At 34.4% G+C, this 23,433-nt stretch overlaps 1 protein-coding gene across 48 annotated transcripts in view; it reads left to right on the top strand.

Annotated features, from left to right (window-relative positions):
- ZEB1 (zinc finger E-box binding homeobox 1) overlaps positions 1-23,433 on the top strand; it is a 215,100-nt gene that overhangs the window by 47,485 nt on the left and 144,182 nt on the right. For 18 of the 48 annotated variants that reach the window (XM_078329820.1, XM_078329792.1, XM_078329791.1 and 15 more), the window contains 2 exons: positions 2,191-2,345; positions 17,650-17,792. The exons of 18 other annotated variants lie outside the window; for them this stretch is intronic. The gene's annotated coding sequence lies outside the window, so the exon portion shown is untranslated. Of the gene's footprint in view, positions 1-2,190; positions 15,025-17,649; positions 17,793-23,433 lie in introns of all 48 variants that reach the window. 12 more of the 48 variants (XM_078329806.1, XM_078329822.1, XM_078329805.1 and 9 more) reach the window with 3 other exon arrangements.

Consider the following 23,433-nt stretch of genomic DNA (forward strand, 5'->3'; position numbering starts at 1 on the left):
CTGTTTCTTCATTTGTAAAATTGTGGATAGTGTTAAATTCTAAGATTGTTTTTTAAAAATGTTTTCGTAGAGACTGGGTCTAGCTTTGTTGCCAAGGCTGGTCTGAACTGATTTCAAGCAGTCTTCCCCACCTTGACCTCACAAAGTGTTGAGGTTATAGGCATGAGCCACCATGCCTGGGCGAATTCTAAGACTCTTATAATGGATGAGTAGAATATATTTAAGATTCTATAAACACACAAGTCATTTGTTGCTCATCATCTGCTGGAATGTCAAACCATCTTTCTTGTGTAGGTGTGTTATTAGTAGTGTTATTCACACCAAGGGGATCATTCTGTGCTTTTTCATTCATGATTTTATAATCTGACAGTGACTTTTCATTATGACTCCTGTATTTCAAATTAAATTGCTGCTGTTATGACTGGAATTATTGGGAAGAGTTGAAATGAACATATTTAGAATTGCTTCTGTAATACTGCAAGCCTGATATTTTGTGGGAGAGGTGGAGGAGATATCTCTATGTTCTGTAATTTCATTTGACTAAGGAATTTATCTTTGATCTTCTTCCAGAGCGAGGACATGAATACTTACAGCTATATTCCGTATTTAATCACAGTTTGCTTTGTGGGTTTCATTAGGCTAAGTAAGAAAAATGTAGTTGTGTATTTTCTGCTTTAAAAATGCTTCTTGATACAAAGTCTTCTCAGATCAGTCACATATGTGATAAACCTATTGAAACTATTAAACTGCTCCAATGTGCTTGTTTCTCTCTTGGAAATCTATCCATTTATGTGTCTTTATGTACCACTCATTCTCTCCCATCATGTTTTATGTTATAAGCTCCTTGAAAAAAGAAGCGTAATCTTTCCATTGTATCTCATAGCACCCAAGAAAGAACTTTGTTAGTCTCTGAATAGTTGATAAATGTTATTCCTATTGAGGATTTTGGATTTACATTATTGGAGTGAATAGAATAAAGCTGTTTCTAGTATATCTAACTGGGGGTCAGTGTTATTAACTCAAAAGCATAGCAGTTTTATTAAGCTCTAGACTTTGTTTCTGAAGGCAGTTTCTCTTAATTTAATCATAAGCAGATTGTTCACTTTATATTCTCTTATATAATGCCTTGGTGTCAAGTTATTGGTAGGTAAACATCAGGATATATGTTGGATAGATGTGCATGCATGTGTACACATGCCTATGTGTGTGACACAGAGAGAGAGAAGGATTGCACATAGAATATATGAGAATTTGAGGTATGTGTAATGTTTATAACTCAACTGAGTCCTATATAGCTATCTAGTTATATGCACTTAATTTTGGATCTTTTTATAGCTGAAATTCAGAAACAATTTTTAAGGAAGATAAAGACATGTTTTTCTTCGATGTTTTCAGTTTAGCTTTGATTGTATTTTTGCTAAAGACTTAAATTGTCAACAGTAGCTATTGAAATGGGCCAACTTATAGCTAAGCACAAATTATGTTAGGGTACTGAGATGTATCTTAACAAAATTTGGGAACAATTCAATGTGTCTAATATTTGAGAAGGGTCACAACAGACTGTACTATAATAAAGCCTGTGGTGAAAAACCATATATATTTGGCAGACTCTATGAAGAGTAGCTCAAAGAATCAAGAGAAAAATAGCCTAAGTTGGTACAGAAAAGGAGCTGAGTCATTTTTGCCCTATAATTAGAAGCTGGTAACCATAAATTTTGTCTTCCCAATACAAAAAGTATTGTGATCAGGCAGGGTTACTCTAAAATGTAACCCCCACTTCTTGTGGTATGTACTATTACAAGCAGTTGATGATTTAATAAACATATGTGATACTGTCAGAGTGCCTCCAGACATTACAGTTAGCTTTTAGGTGAAGACAGTGCTTGACAAAACTTAAGTTTGTGACTTCATAATTTATTATGTCATCTATTACCATCCTTGTCATGTATTAATTTGGGTTTTAGGATAATTGGGGTAACTTTTTGGTGAGGGATTGAAATTTTCTTAAAAGCATTTTCAGAAGATACTATAATGCTATCGGATTATTTTATGATAGCATGTCTTCTCAAATATATTAGGACTGCTTGAACAGGAGGTAAATCATATTCATTTTATTTTTCCAGTTTAGAGTTATTGTTCATTATCATTTGGTGGGTGTGGGAACAAGTTAATAAAGTTTGGGTAATTTAGTTTTCAGTTTAAATTCTCAACTGGCAATTGGCCGAAAACTCCCATCTGAAGACATGATCATCCAAATGTCATTTTGTGATTTGGCTACTGTCTACTTGACATAGAAAAGCACTATCAAGAAAGACTAATGGAGTGACTATCAAAGGAAGTCAATGGTAAGAGTTTTCATTTAAATTATGTGTGTGTGTGTGTGTGTGTGTGTGTGTGTAAGACCTACCAGTTTATTATATTTGAATTAAAATTTTAGAACTTTAAAAATCTAGGACATAATGACAACTTTTTAAATTTTATATGTCTGTCTCTTATAATAAAACAGATGTAAAGAATGGTTTTATAAATAAGCAAGAGATTTTATATACTTAATGCTGATAAATAGTATAAAAGTATGGAAAATTAATTATATAGTTCATATGTGGTTTTAAATTTCAATTTTTTTAGTTTTATTGCAGTTATTTAAAATAGTATATTATAAATATTGCTTGACCAAAGTTTAAGTTTGAAAAAATGTATACTAAACTGAGTTATTCTGTTTAGTTTCATAAGGGCTTCTTAAAGTAGACATCATAAATTTTACAGTAGTCTGTTGAATTCTGTTTTTTTTTTACTTTCACTGTAAAATAGGAGGAAAGAAAAAAGTATAGTATTATATGACAGAATTTATTTAGTTTAACATTAATTCTTTAGAAATGTATAATTGCTACTATACTTTGGTGTAAACTTAAATTTGTAAGATAAGATGTTTATACTGTATACCCAAAACAAAGTGGAGTACCTGTTCATAATATGGCACAGAATCAAATTTTGATGATGAAATCCGACATCTCTCTCCTGCCTTATACATGTTCCCACTGAGAAAATAATTTCTAAATTTGGCTACATTTTCATATGCTTCAAATGACCTTAAATTTATATTTTTCTCCTGAATATAATTGATTCCTGCATATTCCTTTTTGTGGATGTCTGTATCCAGTGAGATCCATGATTAGTTAATGTTAACTTTGAACAAGAGTGGAGGTATAGGATCTTAGAAAGTTTGAAATCTTTAAGATTGATGTTTACCTGAGCTTATTTCCAGTGTTTCCATGGGCATAGTAGTTTTGTGATAACAAGATAATGGCTGATGAAGATTAGCACGTTAATAATAGATTATAATTCTGTTAACCATTCTATTGTCAAATGTGTGATTTTTGTGATTGACATGGTTTGAATAAGTTTTCATGCCCAATTAGAGATGTCAAAATTATGTTAATTGAATCTGACCATGTTCTTAGCTGTTTTCTAGAGCTTAATAACAAACATATCAGGAAGAGTTCTTGTGACAAGCACCCAGCACAGCATCTGTCATTATGTAATTATTCCAATGTTTACAGTGAGCTAAGTACTTGGGATGGCAACATCCATACTTTAGTCCATCTGTCCAGTAATTTATATTTGTATAGACTGTCTACTATGTGCTCTCCATTTAGGTAGGTGCCGAGGATAGAATGGTGGGGTTAAAAACAGATATTCCCTAACTGTTTTTGAACTTCCAGGGCCAGTGGTAATTACAGTGATGATACAATTACACACTGCAACTGGAACCAATGATATGAAAAGGCATGAGTTCCTATGAGGGTTGGAACAATAAAGTTAGTTTATGAATAAAGCACAGAACCCACACATTTGTTTATTAGAGTGAATTGCTAACTTGCTTTTGAACTTTTAAGGTTAATAATTCTATTAATATTTGCTAAGCTAAGCATCAGAAAGACTGAATTCTAACCATGGAGAAATAGATTTTTTTGTGCTGCTATTCTGCTTTCTTAGATTTCTTGAGAATTTACAGAAAAGCCCTGTCAAAGCAGGTCTTTCACTTACGGGAGAGTTCTTATAGGATTTCAGGAATGAATGACCTAAAGAAAGGCACTGATTTCCTCAACTGAATTTAAAATTGTTACATGCAGATATTTTTAAAGGTAGTATGATTTCCTTAATCAAATCAACTTTATCACTTTTTAAAGAAGGGAACGTAACATTTATATTTTCATACACACACACACAGGCACGCACGCAAAGGCATATATGTTGATTACATTTTAGATTTTGGAAAATAAAATGGTAGAGAATTTGGATGTCTGCATATTTATGCTTCATATCTGCAGTGACTTCTAAATTTAGTTTTTTTTTTTCTGGATATACTCAAAAGAAAGTCACCAACCTGACTTCAAGTATTCTAATCTTAGAGATCTAGGCAGTCCCCCTTGTCAGTGCTAGGAGAAAGATGTCCTTCCCAAACCTTCCAGAAAGAGTGTGTTGAGGAAATATTCCTTGCTGGATAACGTGCCTTGGAATGTACACACTATTCATTTTTCTTTGACAGCTCTTTTTGGTTCTGTGTAGTTGGCTTTGATGGATTCATGATGCCTAGTGGAGAATTTGGTATTTAGCTGCAAAAAGACATTTAAGACACATAGTTATGTAATATTGCCGATGGAGGAGGTTATATAGCATTTCTTTTATCAAAATGAATTTGAAATGATTTCTTTCTAAAAATTCTACCTGTAGTCAATTTTTAACTATGTAACTTTTGAATATAGGAAATAATCAGTGTCTGATTGGGTGTGTATGTTGGAGTTTAATGGCTTTTCTTTTGAATTTGGGGGCTTCTGCTATCAGAAGAAATGAATTGCAATTAACAATGGTGTTAGAATAAATGAATTGGAAGTTTGAATGAGAAAAAATTTAAATAAAAGTTACTATTTATAGTTATGGAAAAGAAAAGATTGTTTTCAGTTTAATATGAGGAAGAACCTTTTAAATGTAGAAAATAAAATGGGGTACCTTTCTACATCCATTGTTAAGAATTTGGCAGAGGTTATAAAGAAGTTAAAAAGAAGGAATTCCTGCTGATACAAGTCACAAGGATTATTTGAAGGAAATGTATGTCACATCTTGTGAAATTACGATATTGATCATTATAAATATGTAAAACTTTATGTGACATAGGTATTACTAAAAATATTAAGCTACTATTTATAGTGAGATCACTATTAAATAAATTTAAGAGACAGAATAGCAAATCAGATTTATTCATTCAATAAATTCTTACCAACAACCTGCTATATGTCAGTCATTGCACTCAGCACTCAGCATGGCATAGTCAAAAATAGGACTGATGTGATCCCATAGGTCTGGCAGGGAACATACACATTAAGCAAGTAATTACAATAAAGTATAGTGGCTTGTGACGTTATAAAAACAAAGCAGTCCTTTCTTAAGGATACCATGAAATTGATCTGTAGTATATTAATAATTTAATCTGTTCATATTCCTCATGAAATGAGGTTGTTCGTTTTGACATAAAAATTAGACAAACATTTCTTAAAGTTAGTAGAGACTGAAAAAGTCTTGTTATTTGCATAGCTTATTTAAAATTAGAAACTGCTATGGAAAGATCTACAGGTTTCTGAGATACCCAGAAACATGAATAAGAGCAGAGCAAACAATGTCTGTCATGTGTATTATATACATTGTAAAAGCCAAGAGCAGAACAAACATGAATAAGAGCAGAGCAAACAATGCCTATCATGCATATTATATACATTAGAAAAGTCATTTAAGACAATTATGTGAAGCAGTTTTACATTTAAAATTTCCAAGTTGTAGTAGATAAGATGGGCTCCAGAGTCATACTGGTTAGGTATGAGTATTAACTCTGACACATACCAGTTTGTAATCTTAGGAAAGCTGCATAACTCCACTGTCCTTCAGTTTCCTTATCTGTAAAATTGGGATGATAAGAGTATATATCTTGTGGAAAAATATATTATTTGATATATAAAAACGCTAGGCTGGACGTGGTGGCTCACGCCTGTAATCCCAGCACTTTGGGAGGCCGAGGTGGGTGGATCACAAGGTCAAGAGATCCAGACCATCCTGGTCAACATGGTGAAACCCCGTCTCTACTAAAAATACAAAAAATTAGCTGGGCATGGTGGCGCATGCCTGTAATCCCAGCTACTCAGGAGTCTGAGGCAGGAGAATTGCCTGAACCCAGGAGGCGGAGGTTGCGGTGAGCCGAGATCGCACCATTCCACTCCAGCCTGGGTAACAAGAGCGAAACTCCGTCTCAAAAAAACAAACAAAAAAAATGCTAGATGAGTACCTAGCATATGGAAAGTACATAGAAAGGGCTTCATATGTTGTTTTCATAACAATAGTGATATTTTTTTTCCATTTAAAAAATACCCTGCTTCATTCATAAAGTTGTGCCAACTGAAATAATTGCAGATGGTGCTTAAAATATATATAATATATATTTCAGAGTTGATATGTAAAGAGCTTTTATTATTATTGCTAAACAAAAGAAAGTCTTTGAAATTCTCATCTAAGCTTTGGGGTCTCTCTAGCTGAATTTCAGCAGTCACTCAAAGGCTTTCTAGAGATGCCATCTAGAGATATTTTATAACCTAGTATCTTTTTTTTGTTTTTTTGTTTTTTTGCAATACAGAAATATTTTTCTCTTAACAATGATGGCGAATGAGAGAAAATTATTTCAATACTGCAAGTATGGTTTCCCATGACCACAATTAGTTCTAATGTAACCAGTCAACAGTTATATTAGACAGTCTATTGAAAACCACCAGATATAATGTGGCATAGTAGCCTGAAAGAATTATGCTATCATTCCACTTAGGCCCTAGGAAGACAAGAGCCATGTAAAGAATATGTAGACTTAGCCGAGCATGGTGGCTCACACCTGTAATCCCAGCACTTTGGCAGGCTGAGGCAGGCAGATCACGAGGTCAGGAGATTAAGACAATCCTGGCCAACATGGTGAAACCCTGTCTTTACTAAAAATACAAAAATTAGCTGGGCATGGTGGTGCATGCCTGTAATCATGGGAGGCCGAAGCAGGAGAATTGCTTCACCAGGGAGTCAGAGGTTGTGATGAGCCGAGATCACGCCACTGCATTCCAGCCTGGAGACAGAGGGAGACTGTCTCAAAAAAAAAAAAAAAAAAACAAAGAATACTTAGACATAAAGTAGAATATAGGAGACCTAGTTCCTGCTCTGCCACTAATAAACAGAGATGTCTTAGGTATATGAACCTGTTAAAATTATGAGACCATCTTAGCATCCCAGCACCCTTATGTATGTCGTGTGTACACACACGTGTCCATCCAATATTCCTTCTCCAAATTGAAATGAGAGGAATTCATTAGGGTTGTTTTAATTTCCAAATTTACTGAGTAAAGACTTCTGTTTCAAAAATTATTTTGCATGATGTCTTCAAATTGATTTTTACATATATGATTTCAAGGCTTCTCAGATATCCCTACATAAATTATCTAGTATTTCTGCATCACTTTGTGACCTTTTCATTAATGTCAAGTGTAATGTTTTTTGGGGGATTGTTACATTGACTTATTCATTCATTCAGCATTTATTTATTGAAGTGGTATAAAAGGGAAACATGAAATTTATTTAGTGTGCCTAATTTTTCAGACATTTTCTTTTTGATTAAAAACCTTTTTTTAAATAATAAAGTTTCAACATGTACCAAATAATTTTTTTAGCTTTGAATTAACTTTTTGTAAATGAATTTTAAATAATGACTGCAGTCATTACAGACTCTGCTGTTGGCAACACTAGAGGGCATTTCTTCATGACAAGACTTCTTCAGATAGTGTCATGAGTTCTCAGAATAATTTAACAATTCATTAAAAAGCAGACTAGCATTTTAAGGGAAAGGAACTAAAGCGTAATACATATATTATACGTTTATAGACTGTGTGTATATTATACATAGATAATACAAATATCCATATATGTATATGTATAATACATACATATTGGATGTATGTATACATACATGTCTGCTTTACCAAATGCTCACTGAATCACTACTCCTAAAAAGGAGGGGAGTATTTGTGATCTGCTCATTGAAGCACCACTGTATTATCCAGTTGTGTATTAATGTCGTGGAGGTGGAGGTCTATGCCCTGATATGTTTAGCAACAAGTGAACATTGAGTAAAAAATGTGTATGTATATACCCATACATACATACATACATACTCATCATCAGAATTAGTTTTACGAATTTTTTACATCAGAATAACTGAACAACTAGATGCTAACATAGTCAGAATTAGAATAATTTTTCATATAAAAGAGTTAAAATAGATGCACTTTATAGGCTTAGTGGAAGATTTAAGAACACCTATATTTTGAATTACTGTATTTTAAATCTTTGAACACAAACATTTTTAGGGAAAGGATACTGTTAAATAATATTAAATATTAATATGCGATGATAGGAAAGAAAACTTAAGTTTATAAGAATATTCAATTAGCCATAAAGAAAAACCTTTTTTCTTGGGAAGATTTGCTTACTGTGGTGTATTTAGGAAAAAATCTTATGTATCATTAAGTAATCATTAACACAGTAAAAGTCAAGTCAAGAACCAGCAAAAATGTCCTAATTGTTGAGAAAATAAGGTGACAAATAGACAATCCCATCTTATGCTGTAATACACTTTGTATAAGAGGGCATACATGATAACCACTACAACAGTGGTGGATGTGCAGGTGGTAGGTACACAAGAGGTATAAGAAAGTCTTTCTAGTTCAAACATATTTCTACATGTACATTACCCATTAGAAATGCATTTACATTTTGAAGTGGAGCATATAAATTCACATATCTCTGTTGATATATATACCTATCATTCACTTAAAGACCTCAGTACCTACTAAATATAAAATACTCTGTTATTCTATGTTTAGCACAGTGAGGCTGTAACACTTTACCCTCTTATTATATAGCTGAGACCAGTTGGTCTCTTTTAGAGAAGGGACTATCAGCTAAAGAAAGACACATTTGAATCATGAGATAATTTGCGAGAATGCAGACCCAAGTCATATGCTCTAATAAAACCAGAAGGCAGCATGTTTTTGTTGAGAAATGAAGGAGGTAGGAAGGTATCAACATAAAATAACCTACTTTGTATTGGTTCAGTGTACCCCATAAGCTGTCATCTCTTTTGTTTATTTGTTCTGAGGGTACAAATTATTTTATTTTCTGATATTCTCTTTCCTAAAGTATTGCTGGACTGGAACTTAACATAATTCTCCTCTCCTTTTGTGTCTCTGTCTGTCTGTCTGTCTCTCTCTCTCTCTCTGTGTGTGTGTGTATGTGTTCTCTATACACACACAGAGTAATATTATGTGCAAGCCAAATTTAATTTTAAAATACATCTTTTAAAGTGTTGGTGAATCTGTGCCAGTCACACACAGAGTAGTCTGTCATGTCTTTTGCATCCTTGCTTTGTATTGATTGTGAATGTTTGTTATGTCGTAGGGTAGGTGTAATTCCACTTTTATTTGTGGGTAGGCAATTCCACTTTTATTTGTACTAGAATATATATGGCTTAGTAGATGATGTTCCAAAGGCTTGAATTTTTTAAAAAACCTTATTGTAAAAAGTTTTAAACATACACTTAAGAGAGACTAGTGTAATAAACCCCATAGCCTAAATTTAACAATTAGCAAAATTTTGCCACATTTGCCTCATCTACTATCTTCTTTTTCCTCTACTATTTTTATAAAGTAGATCCCAGACTTCAGGTCTTTACATTCCTACCTTCTTTCATATGTATTTCTTTAAAAGAATGAATTTTTCTTATATAACCGCAATACCTGTATCACATCCAACAAAATTAGTAATAACTACTAACTACCTCATATTCAGAAAAACTGAACATTCAGTGTCTCTGCTTTTGACTGAAAAATGTCATTTTTACATTTAGGTTGTTCTTTCAGAATCCAACCAAGATCTATATAGCATTTGGTTGTTAGGACTGTTGTATAATGAAAAGGTCTTTTCTTTCCCACTACTTGTCTACCTCACCCACCCCCAAACCCTCTCCTTCCTCCTTCCCTCCCCGTTTCCCTTTTATGTCTTAATGACAAAACTGGGTAAGCTATCCTGTAGAATATCCCCCATTCTGGATTTTTCTGTTGGCTTCTCCCTGTTAACTTGTTCCAGTGGCCTCTGAATTTCCTTTGAATTAAAAGTTGACTTGACAGACTTAATTTGTTTCAGGTTCAACTTGGTTTTGGTATTGAGGATGGAAGGCATACATGAATACTTCACACATGGAACTGTTTCTCCATATTGCATCACATCAGGGAGCATATAATGTCTGCTTGTCATATTCTTATCAATGCTAAAATTGGGCAGTAGTACCAGCCCAGTCTCTCTATTGAGAATTTTCTACCAATCTGTCCTTCCATTGAGAAAGTTGCTGACTGTTCACTGAATCAATTCTATCATTAGGGTTTGCAGGGGAATGCATTTTTTTAATCTGTCATGCCTTCCACATTTATTAGTGAAAATTCTTCTATAAGAAGAAATTCCCCACATAAATTATGCCTTTTTATTTATCTGAAACAATGTAAACTGGAAAGAAGCCTGGTGTCTTAAATATCATCTCTTAAATACCTAGTGTAACATTCCAAAGGTAACTAACTTGAGGTACTATAAGGACCACATAGCACCTTGAGTACCCATTTTATATGTCACTCTGAGGACTTTCATAGAATAAACATGTTTCTTATTTGCTTGTAATAAACATTGTCAGTATTAGAATAATTTTATATAGTCAACATATATGCAGTGTTGATCCTTTAGGAGTTGGAGACCTTTTCCCAGTTTTGTTTGGTCAAATACATTATTTTGTGGCGAACTAACTGTGGGTGATAAGTTGAGTCTTGAAGAACAGGATATTTCATTAAATCAACAAGCTGAACAGTATCATCTAACCAAAGCTGTAGAATAAATGGTGATAAACTTAAATTCAGGAATGAAACAATCACCACTTTGGTTACTAATTTATTCACCCCTCACTACTAGTCCCATTTTTATTTAACACTGGTAATGGACAAAACCTGAATAAGAAATAAAACTAAAGTATTTCATTTGTAAATGACCTGATTGATTATGTAGAAAAATCTACAGCAATCAGCTCTAAAATCATTTATTAAACAATAAAAATTTAATAAAGTACCAGATATATTGTATCTTTTTATACCAAGTGAAAATCATTCTGGAAAAATATCTCATTCAGAATTGTAACAAACAAAATGTAATACCTAGCAATATATTTGAGGGAGATGTTACATCATTGGAAAAAAATGTTAACATCCAGTGTATTTGAAACAATTTTAAGGTTCAAATAAAAGGAGAGAAACTTTCTGAATCAAGAATATTGGCAAATCATTTGACTAAAAGTAATTTATAGATTTTTAGGTTTATCTCTAACTTCTAAAATTTCTAGTGATTTATTTTATAGTGATTCTGAAATGAGAAATCTTGCCCTGCTAAATATCAAAAGGTTTTAAAGCAACAGTGTCTGAAACAGTGATAATGATGCAAGAATAGGTGTGTAACCCAGATACCAGAAGAGACCTCTCTCTCTTATAGCTTTAAGTATAAATTTTCTGGCTAGGCACAGTGGCTCATGCTTGTAATCTCAGCACTTTGGGAGGCTCTGGAGGGCAGATCACTTGAGATCATGAGTTCAAGAGCAGCCTGACCAATATGGTAAAACCCCATATCTACTAAAAATACAAAAATTAGCCAGGTGTGGTGGTGCATGCCTGTAGTTTCAGTTACTCGGGAGGCTGAGGTTGCAGTGAGATGAGATTGTACCACTGCACTCCAGCCTGAGCGACAGTGAGACTCTTACCTCAGGGAAAAAAAAGTATAAATTTCCCTTGAAGCCCAACTTCACAACTAGTGAGAGCCAAGAAACGTGGCCTACATTCTGTGACTTATGCACATCCCTGTGGCTGACTCAGACTTCAGTTCCTCTGCCTCTGTTTGCATGCCATCTTGGTTTCTGCCACTGTCAATACAGATATAAACCAGCCCCTTTACTGGTTTCAAACATTTTGTATTTTGTGACCTAATAATTTTAGGTGATAGACCTGCAAATTATTTTCTTAATTTTTGAGTAGAGCATGCTGTCTACATTCATTCTTTTCTTCTACTCATACTTCCTTAAATTAATACAGTTGCTTTCTTAAGAGGAATGCTGAAAAAGAAACCTTGTTTCCATTTTGTAAAGCATACGTTACTGGAGCATTATGAGAAATACAAAATTTGTCCCATTTATTAATACATATAATAACAATGTATGACAGAATATTCTTTCCTAAGAGAGGGTCCACTTAAAGGATATTTGTTCAATGGTGTTAGATAGTGGTATTCAGTGATACACCCCAAAACTAATTAGACAAAAAGTGTTTTCATCTGTATCTTACACAACCATCGGAATTTTTAAAAAGAGAAGGCAGCAGAGAGAATATCTTTACATCTCATATTTGAAGAATAGTAGAACTCACCCAGATGATACTTGAATATGAAAAATTTTTGTTAGACAAAATATTATGATTAAAAGAATAATAGCAGATTTTGGAAACTACATCAGAAATTACAAGGAAAGTGATAGTAGCTGTAAGTTATATTGTTGTAAATATGCAAGTTTGGATATCAAGATTCTAATACATAAATGAGAAATGAAGATGACAGATCAAGAATGTGAAAGTAAAGAAATGTGAATAATAAATGTGAGATTTTCTTCATTGTCTTAAAGGACATAATTTTTTTAAAAAGAAATCTAATATTTGCAAGTAAAGAAATCTAATATTTACAAGTAAGCAGTGCTAACAAACGCTTTTGGGAAATAATGTGGTAATACATGCTGAGAGTCACAATAATGTTTAGAAATTTCATAATAACATATTAGGAAACACTATGCTAATTAAAAATCATGTATATAGAAAATGCCCAACTTAAAGACTAATTATAGAACAGCAACATAAAATCTTACATTTAAATGATTATTTTTGGAGCCTATAGAATAACACTGTTCAGGAGAACTTTGTGGTGATGGAAATATTCTATGATTGCACTGTCCAGTATGGTAGCCATTTGCCACCTGTGGCTACTGAGCCCTTAAAATGTGGCTAGGGCAACTGAGCAACTCCATTTTTAATTTAATATTAATTATTTAAATTTAAATACATAAATGGGGCAAGTGGCCACAATTTTAGTTAGTGTAGTTCTATAAATGAGGAGAAATGTTTGGTATAAATGAAAATAAAATAGTAAATTTGTATGCCAGGATTACAAGTATGTACATAAGTAAATGTACATATGGAAAGTGATAGTTACAATTAAAATATTTCTGTTAGGATTGAAAGAAATAGGTGATTTCTTTAAATGCTAAATTTTTAAAAGGTTACATGATAGTAATGTAACACTTCAGCACTATACTGTTCAGTATGGTAGCCACCAGCTTGATGTGCAATTTAAGTTTACATCTGTTTAAGTAAAATTAAAAATTCACTACCTTAGTCACACTAGCCACATTTCAAATGGGTAGTAGTCATATATGGCTAATGTTTACCTTTTTGAACAATGAAGCTATAGAACAATTTTGCCGTTGCCAAAAGTTCTATTGTATAATGCTGTAGAAAGAACTGGTAAAGGAATATACTGGAATAAGTCACTGATAATTTATTAGTAGTTTCTAAGGGCACGTGTGAATTAAAATTGGAAATTGGATTCAGTAAAAAGTATAAAGGAGTAGTATCATAAGCTCATAAGCTAGATCAGTGCTCCTTTCTTTTTTTAAATTTTTTCTTTTTTTTTTTTTTTTTTTGAGACGGAGTTTCGCGCTTGTTACCCAGGCTGGAGTGCAATGGCGCGATCTCGGCTCACGGCAACCTCCGCCTCCTGGGTTCAGGCAATTCTCCTGCCTCAGCCTCCTGAGTAGCTGGGATTACAGGCATGCTTCACCATGTTGACCAGGATGGTCTCAATCTCTTGACCTTGTGATCCACCCGCCTCGGACTCCCAAAGTGCTGGGATTACAGGATTGAGGCACGGCGCCCGGCCCCTTTTTAAAAATTTTTTTGATATAGAGTCTCACTCTTGCCCAGGTTGGAGTGCAGTGGCATGATTTCAGCTCATTGCAGCCTTCCCACCTCCCGTATTCAAGTGATTGTCCTGCTTCAGCCACCCAAGAAGCTGAGATTACAGGCATGTACCACCACTCCTGACTAATTTTTGTACTTCTAGTAGAGAGGGATTTCTCCATGTTTCCTAGGCTGGTCTGGAATTCCTGAGCTCAAGTGATTTACTTGCCTTGGCCTCCCATAGTGCTTGGATTATAGGCTTGAGCCACCGTGCCCGGCCTACACCAGTGCTCCTTGAAGAATGGGCTGTGCTGGTTTGTTAATCAATCCATGGCTAAATGCTTACTCTCAATTTCTGTATTGGTTTAAAAACTCTTATAGTCACATGATATGTCTGTGTCATTCAGGAACATCAGCTGTCTCCTCTGGTTGAAGGGGAGGCCAGTCTTTTTAACACAGCTGCCTGGAGAGTTTTATGTAGTGTGAGCTGAGTATAGTCATGAGTGGTAGTCCATGAACATGGGTCCACAATGGGGAGAAAACAGTCCTTCACTACAGATTGCATGAGAAACATTGGCCAGCATTAAAGAGGGAAAGTAGGTTGCTCAGGGAAGTTTTGTAAGGATCTTAAAATGAGATAATTAGCATGGCTTAGTAATCTATATTTGCAGGTGAAATGTAAAATTCAACACTAAATCTCTGAATTTGGTAGACTTAGACTTCATTCTCTGCAGGTGGAAACGAGGCAAAGGATCCATTATCCACAGCATGAATAAGTTTCAGTTCCTCTGCCTTGGGGGTTTGTTTTCTCTTTTCACCCTCTTTGGCCTGGGAGATTCAACCAGCGAGCAGTCTTCTCCCTTCAGTAAGATTTCCAACTTTGTGTTGGCCTTTATCCCTTTTTAGCTTTTTTTGTTGTATTGTTTGCAATTAGTTCTTTATAACTGTTTTCACCCCTTCCCTCCAAAGTTAGTTCAGAGGCTTGGAGGATGTTGAAAATAGGAAAATTGTTTTTAAATTAAGTGAGCTTTTGTGTACACTTAAATTGTTTAGCCTAAAGTTTTAAATGTTTTTTTTCACATTTAAGCCTGATTCCCTGAGACAAGATATAAAATTGGATTATTTGTGAAATGTGGAAAGCTTTTCATTCCCTGCAATCAAGGCGGAGGACATACATCCCGATTTTACTACCTATTTTCTTACTGTGGTTTTGACCATATAATACGGTCAAAACCACTATGTGAAATGAAATGCATCATACACATTGTTCAGTATGTTTTAAGTTCTGATTCTGCATTTTGAAATTTTGGGGTCAAATGGAATCAAAGTACTTTATAAATAGTTTCTTCTGATTCTAGTGGCCTTACATGTTAGATTTTTAGAAGTATACATATTAAGTCCTTTATCAGTACCATTAATCTGATGTTAATTTTAGCATTTCTTAGGGTTTTTTTGTTTGTTTGTTTTTGAGATGGAGTCTTGCTCTGTCACCCAGGCTGGCGTGCAGCGGCACGATCTCAGCTCATTGCAACCTCTGCCTCCTGGATTCAAGTAATTCTCCTGCCTCAGCCTCCCAAGTAGCTGGGATTACAGGCACTTGCCACTAGGCCCAGCTTATTTTTGTATTTTTAGTAGAGAAGAGGTTTCACCACATTGGCCAGGCTGGTCTCAAACTCCTGACCTCGCGATATGTCCACCTTGGCCTCCCAAAGTTGCTGGGATTACAGGCATGAGCCACCACATGCAGCCAGCATTTCTTCTTTTTCTCCCTAATTTATCAAATTTGGAAACAGTTGGCAAATGTCTAAAGGAATTAAGTCTGTGTTTTTAATAATAGTTTATAAATTAAAGGAAAACGAATAATACTTTGTTTATTACAGTCAGACAAAATGTACATACTAATAAAATACATAAGGAAATCATACTGATAGAATGCCATCTTCTGATTTCAATTTAATATTATGGTAATGATTTACTTTGGCAGAATTATTGCTATAGACAATCATTGTATCACTTGATTTATATTGATCTACAGATGAAAACTGTTAATACTAGAGTAATAAGGCATATTACTTTTAGACTATATTAATATTATTCTTATATTTGATACTTAATAATATATTTTAAAGTACTCTGTATGATTTCCTGATCTTAAAGCATTCCATTCCTTTCAAGGAGTTTGGATTATAATAATTTATTTATAGCATTTTCTGATTAATATTTTAAGATATGACATTTTAAGATATTCTTTTTTTTTTAAATTTTTTATTGGATTTTAGGTTTTGGGGTACATGAGCAGAGCATGCAAGACAGTTGCGTAGGAACACACATGACAGTGTGCTTTTCTTTCCTTCTCCCCTTCACCCACATTTGGCATTTCTCCCCACCACCCCCTCCCACTGGCCTTCCCCTTTTCCCCCCAATAGACCCCAGTGTTTAGTACTCCCCTTTCTGTGTCCATGTGTTCTCATTTTTCATCACCCACCTATGAGTGAGAATAGGCGGTGTTTCATTTTCTGTTCTTGTGTCAGTTTGCTGAGGATGACGTTCTCCAGATTCATCCATGTCCCTACAAACGACACAAATTCATCATTTCTGATTGCTGCATAATATTCCATGGTGTATATGTGCCACATTTTTCCAATCCAGTCTATTATCAATGGGCATTTGGGTTGATTCCAGGTCTTTGCTATTGTAAACAGTGCTCTTAACAATTATTTAATATATAATTAAACATTTATATTAGTTTTCAAACCCTCAGAACATTTGTAGACTTTTGTTTCATTTTATATAAATTTAAACAGTAAGAATATTGACTAATTGATTAATATCCTTTTATTCATCAAAATGTTTTTAAATACTTATTATGTACCAGGACCTATTTAAGGTACTACAGATAATCAGTGTGTCAAAAAAGCCAAAATTTCTTTTCCTCTTGGAGTTTTACATTCTAGTAGATTGATTCTATTGTTGATTCATACTAAATTGATTTATTGATTATAGTAATTAATATATTGATTCTGTGGCATTTAACACAATTCAGAGGGCTACTTTTCAGTTAGTTGTCAGGAAATAGCATATGCCATAATCTTTGAAGTACAAAGGGAGGACAGAATTCCTGCTGGCTCTGTCTAACTCATTGCTTTTTAATGAGTTTAGCTATATATTTTTTAAAATGGAATTTATAACTATGATTATTTGGCAACCTACAGTTTTTCTGTATTTTTTTTTTTTTTTTGACTTCTCAACTTCCCCATGATGGGATAGACATTGAACTAGTCACTTAAGGTTTTGGGTCTAAGGAGTAATATTTGAAACCTGCAGTATTTAGGGGAGATACTTTTTGTGAAAGAAGAGAATATGATTTTAAGAATACTCATGATTTTATCTAATTTCTGTTTTCAGAACTTCATTTTATAATATAGAAAGATAAACTTGATCCAAATGATATGATCTCAGTATAATCTTTTACTCTTCTCTCCTCCCTCAGGACAATCTTAAACTTCCACCACAAGAGGATTGTAAAGAGGTTCCTCCTGCACCAAGAAAGATCTGCAGATCTTTTTCAGTGTTCTTGGAGGTGTGGGGTGTGAGAACTTGATCAGTTTGTGTCAGCCACCTTGTTCTCTAAAGGTAAGCACTGTGTAGTGAGTGCACACTCGTGGGCTCAGGCTCCTAACCTAAGACTGGTTTTGGAATGCTCCATTGAGGGTGTGAGACCTTCAGACTTTCTCACAGAAGGGAAGCCTAGAGAGCTGTGGGTAAGACATCACAAATTCATCAAGAGGTGTTTTTTGTTATTTAGAAATGAAGCATGTCCTGGAGATGTATGGATGTTTTTGTTTTGTTTTACTTAAAAAAAATCCTAGTCATAGTAAAATCTGTTTTCAGTTTAGTCTGCATTTATTCAGTTAATAACTGCTGGGATTAATCCTACATGAAGAATTTTTCTTGTATGTCTTGAGATATGGATTAAGAATTTTGAAACAATGACACCATTTAGGCAATCTAATGACATAATAATAGCTTCAGTGGATAGAACCAGCTTTGAAGAATTACTTTTCATGATCTTTTTGAAGCTATGTCTTATCTTTACTTCAGGGAAAGTCCCTCAAACCATTTTGTAATCTGTATTACACTTCAGAAAGTATGCAAGCAAAGGCCATCTAATCTTTAAAAGGTATGTAATCATAAAATTTTTATGTCAGATCTTTTTTTTTTTTTTTGAGACCGAGTTTCGCTCTCGTTACCCAGGCTGGAGTGCAGTGGCGCGATCTCGGCTCACCGCAACCTCCGCCTCCTGGGTTCAGGCAATTCTCCTGCCTCAGCCTCCTGAGTAGCTGGGATTACAGGCACGCACCACCGTGCCCAGCTAATTTTTTGTATTTTTAGTAGAGACGGGGTTTCACCATGTTGACCAGGATGGTCTCGATCACTTGACCTCGTGATCCACCCGCCTCGGCCTCCCAAAGTGCTGGGATTACAGGCTTGAGCCACCGCGCCCGGCCTAATTTTTATGTCAGATCTTAATTGAAAGGTATTACTTAAAATTTGAAAAAATTACTTAAAATTGGCAGTTTCTTTCCTGTCTTACAACTTCTTCCTGTCTTCAGGAAATGAAGAATAAATATGTTGGTTATATCAGGGAAACCCTATGAAGGATAAACAAATTAATGTCTGTGCTTTACTTCCAAATTCTAATATCAGAAAACCTTATTGTTCACTTATATAATCTATAGATGTCTCTCAGAATGACCAATCTTAAAATGTCACTTAAATATAATTAATTGACTATGGAGAAGAACAGAAGCATGCTGATTTTGAAACTGTCATTAATATTAGGATTAGGTCACTCTTAGACAAGAATACTTTGAATAACAAGAGACTAAATGTCTAGTAAAACATTTTAGATTGTAATCCCCAGTATTCTGTAGTATTAACAATGAGAACTTAAAGTACTGATGAAGAAATTAAATTTGTCCATTTCATTTCATTTATCTTTTCTTAAAGCTCTTAAAATGATCCTGAAAACTTTAGTTTTACAAAATGTGAACTTCTTATGGACCATTAAATTGGGGAGTAATCAAATCTGCTGATTTTTGTCCTGCAACCCTACCTCTGACGCAGGATAATTTTTTGGTCTTTTCAAAACTGTTGCTCTTCCTATATCTGTGTAATAAAAGATATTAAAGAGGAAAAACACTAGTGTGTTTGCTGTTAGAATAAGGAAAAATTACAACTGGGACCTTTTTGAAAAACCTTGAAAACCAATTTACTTTTTTTTGTATATAAATGGTTGAGGAGTTAGAACTAGTCTTGGTTACTATAACTGCAGGTAAACTTAAAAGATTTAAATCTTCGGGCCGGCCTGGTGGCTCAAACCTGTAATCCCAGAACTTTGGGAGGCTGAGGCGGGTGGATCACAAGGTCGAGAGATTGAGACCATCCTGGTCAACAAGGTGAAACCCTGTCTCTACTAAAAATACAAAAAATTAGCTGGGCATGGTGGTGCATGCCTGTAATCCCAGCTACTCAGGAGACTGAGGCAGGAGAATTGCCTGAACCCAGGAGGTGGGGGTTGCGGTGAGCCGAGATCGTGCCATTGCACTCCAGCCTGGGTAACAAGAGCAAAACTCCATCTCAAAAAAAAAAAAAAAAAAAGATTTAAATCTTCAAAATAGACATCATGTAGGGTTTATTAGAAAAGAAATACAGATTATTGGGTATATAGAGATTATATATATGTACACAATTTTTTTTGAATTTGTATTTGTGAGAGCATGTTAAATATCTTAGCCTTATATTGTAATAGCATAGAATAGAATGGACAAATGTGGTATCTCTTTTAGCCAGTTGAGAGAACACTTTGAATTAAATGTCCAACCTAATGAAAATTATAAGGTGGGTTATAAAGATAACTAAACAGGTTATTATTTCTTACCCAAACTAAAGGTTTATTATAACTAAAATACTTGTAATTTAAGAAGTCTCTCCAAACATACATCTTTTTAAAAGTGAGCTTTGTTTTATGATAGTACATATTTTAGAAAAGTTTATTTCACTATCCTAGAACTAGTGTTCTAATTTCAGATTAGTTTTGTAGCATGTATAAATAAAATGGGGACCTATGAGATCTTGCTCTATAGTATCAAAAATGAGATCTTTTTCTAACAATTTTTACTAATAACTTACCCATTTCAATTCATGGTAGGTAATAAAATCAACTATTGTTCTATGATTTTGATCATATGTAGGAGAGAAACATAATGGTACCAAGGGCTTCTTCCATTGAAACTTAATATCTGGGAGAGTATTTGGTTTTCATGCGTACATATACACACATCCATATTAGTGTTTTTTTTTTTGAGACGGGAGTTTGGCCGTTGTTACCCAGACTGGAGTGTAATGGCACGGCTCACCGCAACCTCTGCTTCCTGGGTTCAAGCAATTCTCCTGCCTCGGCCTCCCGAGTAGCTGGGACTACAGGCGCACACCACCATGCCCAGCTAATTTTTGTATTTTTAGTAGAGACGGGGTTTCACCTTGTTGACCAGGTAATCACTTGACCTCGATCGCTTGACCTCGTGATCCACCTGCCTCGGCCTCCCAAAGTGCTGGAATTATAGGCATGAGCCACCGCTCCCGGCCTAGTGTTTTTTTTTAATCACATAAGAATGATTTGTCAAAGATCAGGTTTCTGATTTGTCTTTCATCAGTATTGGTACACCACATTTTGTTTTTGTTTTTGAAGTGGTCCTAGCCAGTTCATGCTAGTCCCTATTAGAAATTTTGTTTCCCTGGCATAATCATGCTCTTTACCTACTCTGTTAGCTGGAGGGAGGTGAGAGAAGCAGTCTTACGTGTTTGCCAATACTGATTTTTTTAGAGATGGGACAACAACAAATTTCTGGTTTTTGAGGCATCTAAACTAGCACTGTATGGTACAAAGATAATTTGAGCCATAAATAGCAGCTATGTGTGTAATTTTAAGTTTTTATTGGCCATATTAAAAAATAAAAAGGCAAAATTTGTCTTTATTATATTTTATTTAACCCAATATATATAAAAATATGATTTCAACATATAATTAATAGAATGTTTTATGAGATTTTTTTTCATACTCAGCAATCAAAATCTGTGTTTTTTATACTCACAGCACATCTTTTATAGGATTAGCTACAGTTAAAGTGCTCAATAGCCAGACATGGCTAGTCACTACCATATTCCACAGTTCAAATCTAGACAATGAATGGAATTCTCAGTTTAGCCTCATTCATGCTAAAGTCCATTGTATGACCCCCCGACCCCCGCCCGTTTAGTGTTTCTAAATTTAGCAGAAGGAAAAAACAAAACAGGATGTCCAGTGTAGTTTGAATTTCACGTAAATAACAAATAATGGTTTAGTGTAATTGTGTCCCATGCTACATTTGGGGCAAACTTTTACCAAAAAAGTTACTGCTTATTTAAAATTCAAATTTGAGTATCCTCTATTTTATCTGACAACCCTTCTCTGGTTTAACTTGAGAAGAAGACATTATCGGGCCAGCTGGAATCGTAGAGGACTAGAGAATAGAGTATCTCTTCCTCTGTGCGGGATTTTATTAACCCTCCAAAAATCAGCTTGTAAACTAGAAAATATCTGTAGCCCATTTCTTCCTAATTATCTAGTATGTTTAAGACAGAAGAGGCACTTAGTCCATACGTATTTAAACATTTTAAATCAAAATTATTAAGGTATAAGGTTTATGAAATTTTATAATTTGAATGATTACTTGAATGTATAAAATATAGATCATCTAACAGCACATTGCTGCTATCATTTTTCTTGAAACTAATGCTCCCATGGCAGTTACCACAGCAGTTTTCAGGGTCTTGGCCATTTCAAGGTATTTTCCTACCATCAGTTTCCATTGCATCTGTCACGTAAATCTCTGGTAGTCAAGCATTAACACAAAATACAAGGCTACTGAATGCCAGGATTAGGCTTACTTCATTACAAGTATTTAAGTACTTGTAATTCTTTGCCCTGGTGTTGACCATCTGATCCTGACCAGTTCAACAGTCTCCTAAGGGCTTCTTTTGCAGAATGAACATCTTTTCATTTTCATTCTTTAACAGTTTTAATGTATTAATTTTAGTACTATTTTTGAAGCATACAGTCACCTCCTTAGTAGTGTGGATCTACCCTTCTTAAGCGCTACAGAAAAGACTGTCTCCAAAGACAGCCATTGTACCACCTCCCTCTCAGAGAATACTTTTCTTCACAAGCTACATGACTCTAGGTGACGGGCCTACGTTATTATTTACATAGGCAGATGGATACCAACTGCCAGTAAAGGGTGGCATAATTTAGCAGTTCCGAGGTTATGTTATGGTGCATTCCAAATCCATTCACACTTAGGAGAATGTACCCAAGAGTGTGGGGATGTTTACAATTACTGCATTTCCTTCAGAGAACAAGAACTACAGGTAAGTTTGTGTGTGTGTGTGTGATCGAAATAAGTATTTTTAAATAATAAATTTCAGGATGTGAAATATTGCCCTTCCCCCAAAACAGTCACCTGAAAGGTCTCAAATATAGCTTTCAGTATATAATGTTTTTCTTCCTCACTCTAAGAAGGAATGGAGCTGGTGGTGATGGTGGAGTTGGGATGAGGAAGACAACTTATTGTCATTTGAAATCTGTGAATGTCACACATTTTCATGTCTAGAAATATCCTGGGTTTATGTAAGAATCTTATTTTGCCTAACCTCTAATGTCTCAGGTATGAATTATTTTGTCAGATAAACACATCTATATATAAGTAAGGTGTTCAGCCGTTCTTAGCTAATGTCTTCAACAGCAGTGAGTAAATTAATGAGTTGTGTCTGGGTTTTCACTTTTATTCTTAACACTGACTTCCTTTTTTTTTTTAAAGTGGCTTTTGCCTTATTTCTGAAACCATAATTTAAAACTGCAAAAGACCTGAAATATAATCTAGTACTTTTTACCTGGGGATTCTTGGATGGATTTCAGAGATTCTGCGAATCCCCTGAAATTACAGTCATGTTTTCTATATGTGTTTTTACTGTGAAGAATGTACATAAAAATTTGTTCAACAGCCACGGTAATCTAGTCTAATGTGATCATTTTACTGAAAAAGAATCTGAAGTTTAAAGAATTTAAGTAACTTATCTTCATTCATTTGAAGTTTAATACTTGTGAAAATTAAAGTTTATTTCTTTAAAATTCATGCTGATTTTTAAAAGAAAATACAATTAACTTCAATTAATT

Source organism: Callithrix jacchus, chromosome 7 (assembly GCF_049354715.1).
Source record: "Callithrix jacchus isolate 240 chromosome 7, calJac240_pri, whole genome shotgun sequence".
In the NCBI taxonomy this organism is placed as follows: domain Eukaryota; kingdom Metazoa; phylum Chordata; class Mammalia; order Primates; family Cebidae; genus Callithrix; species Callithrix jacchus.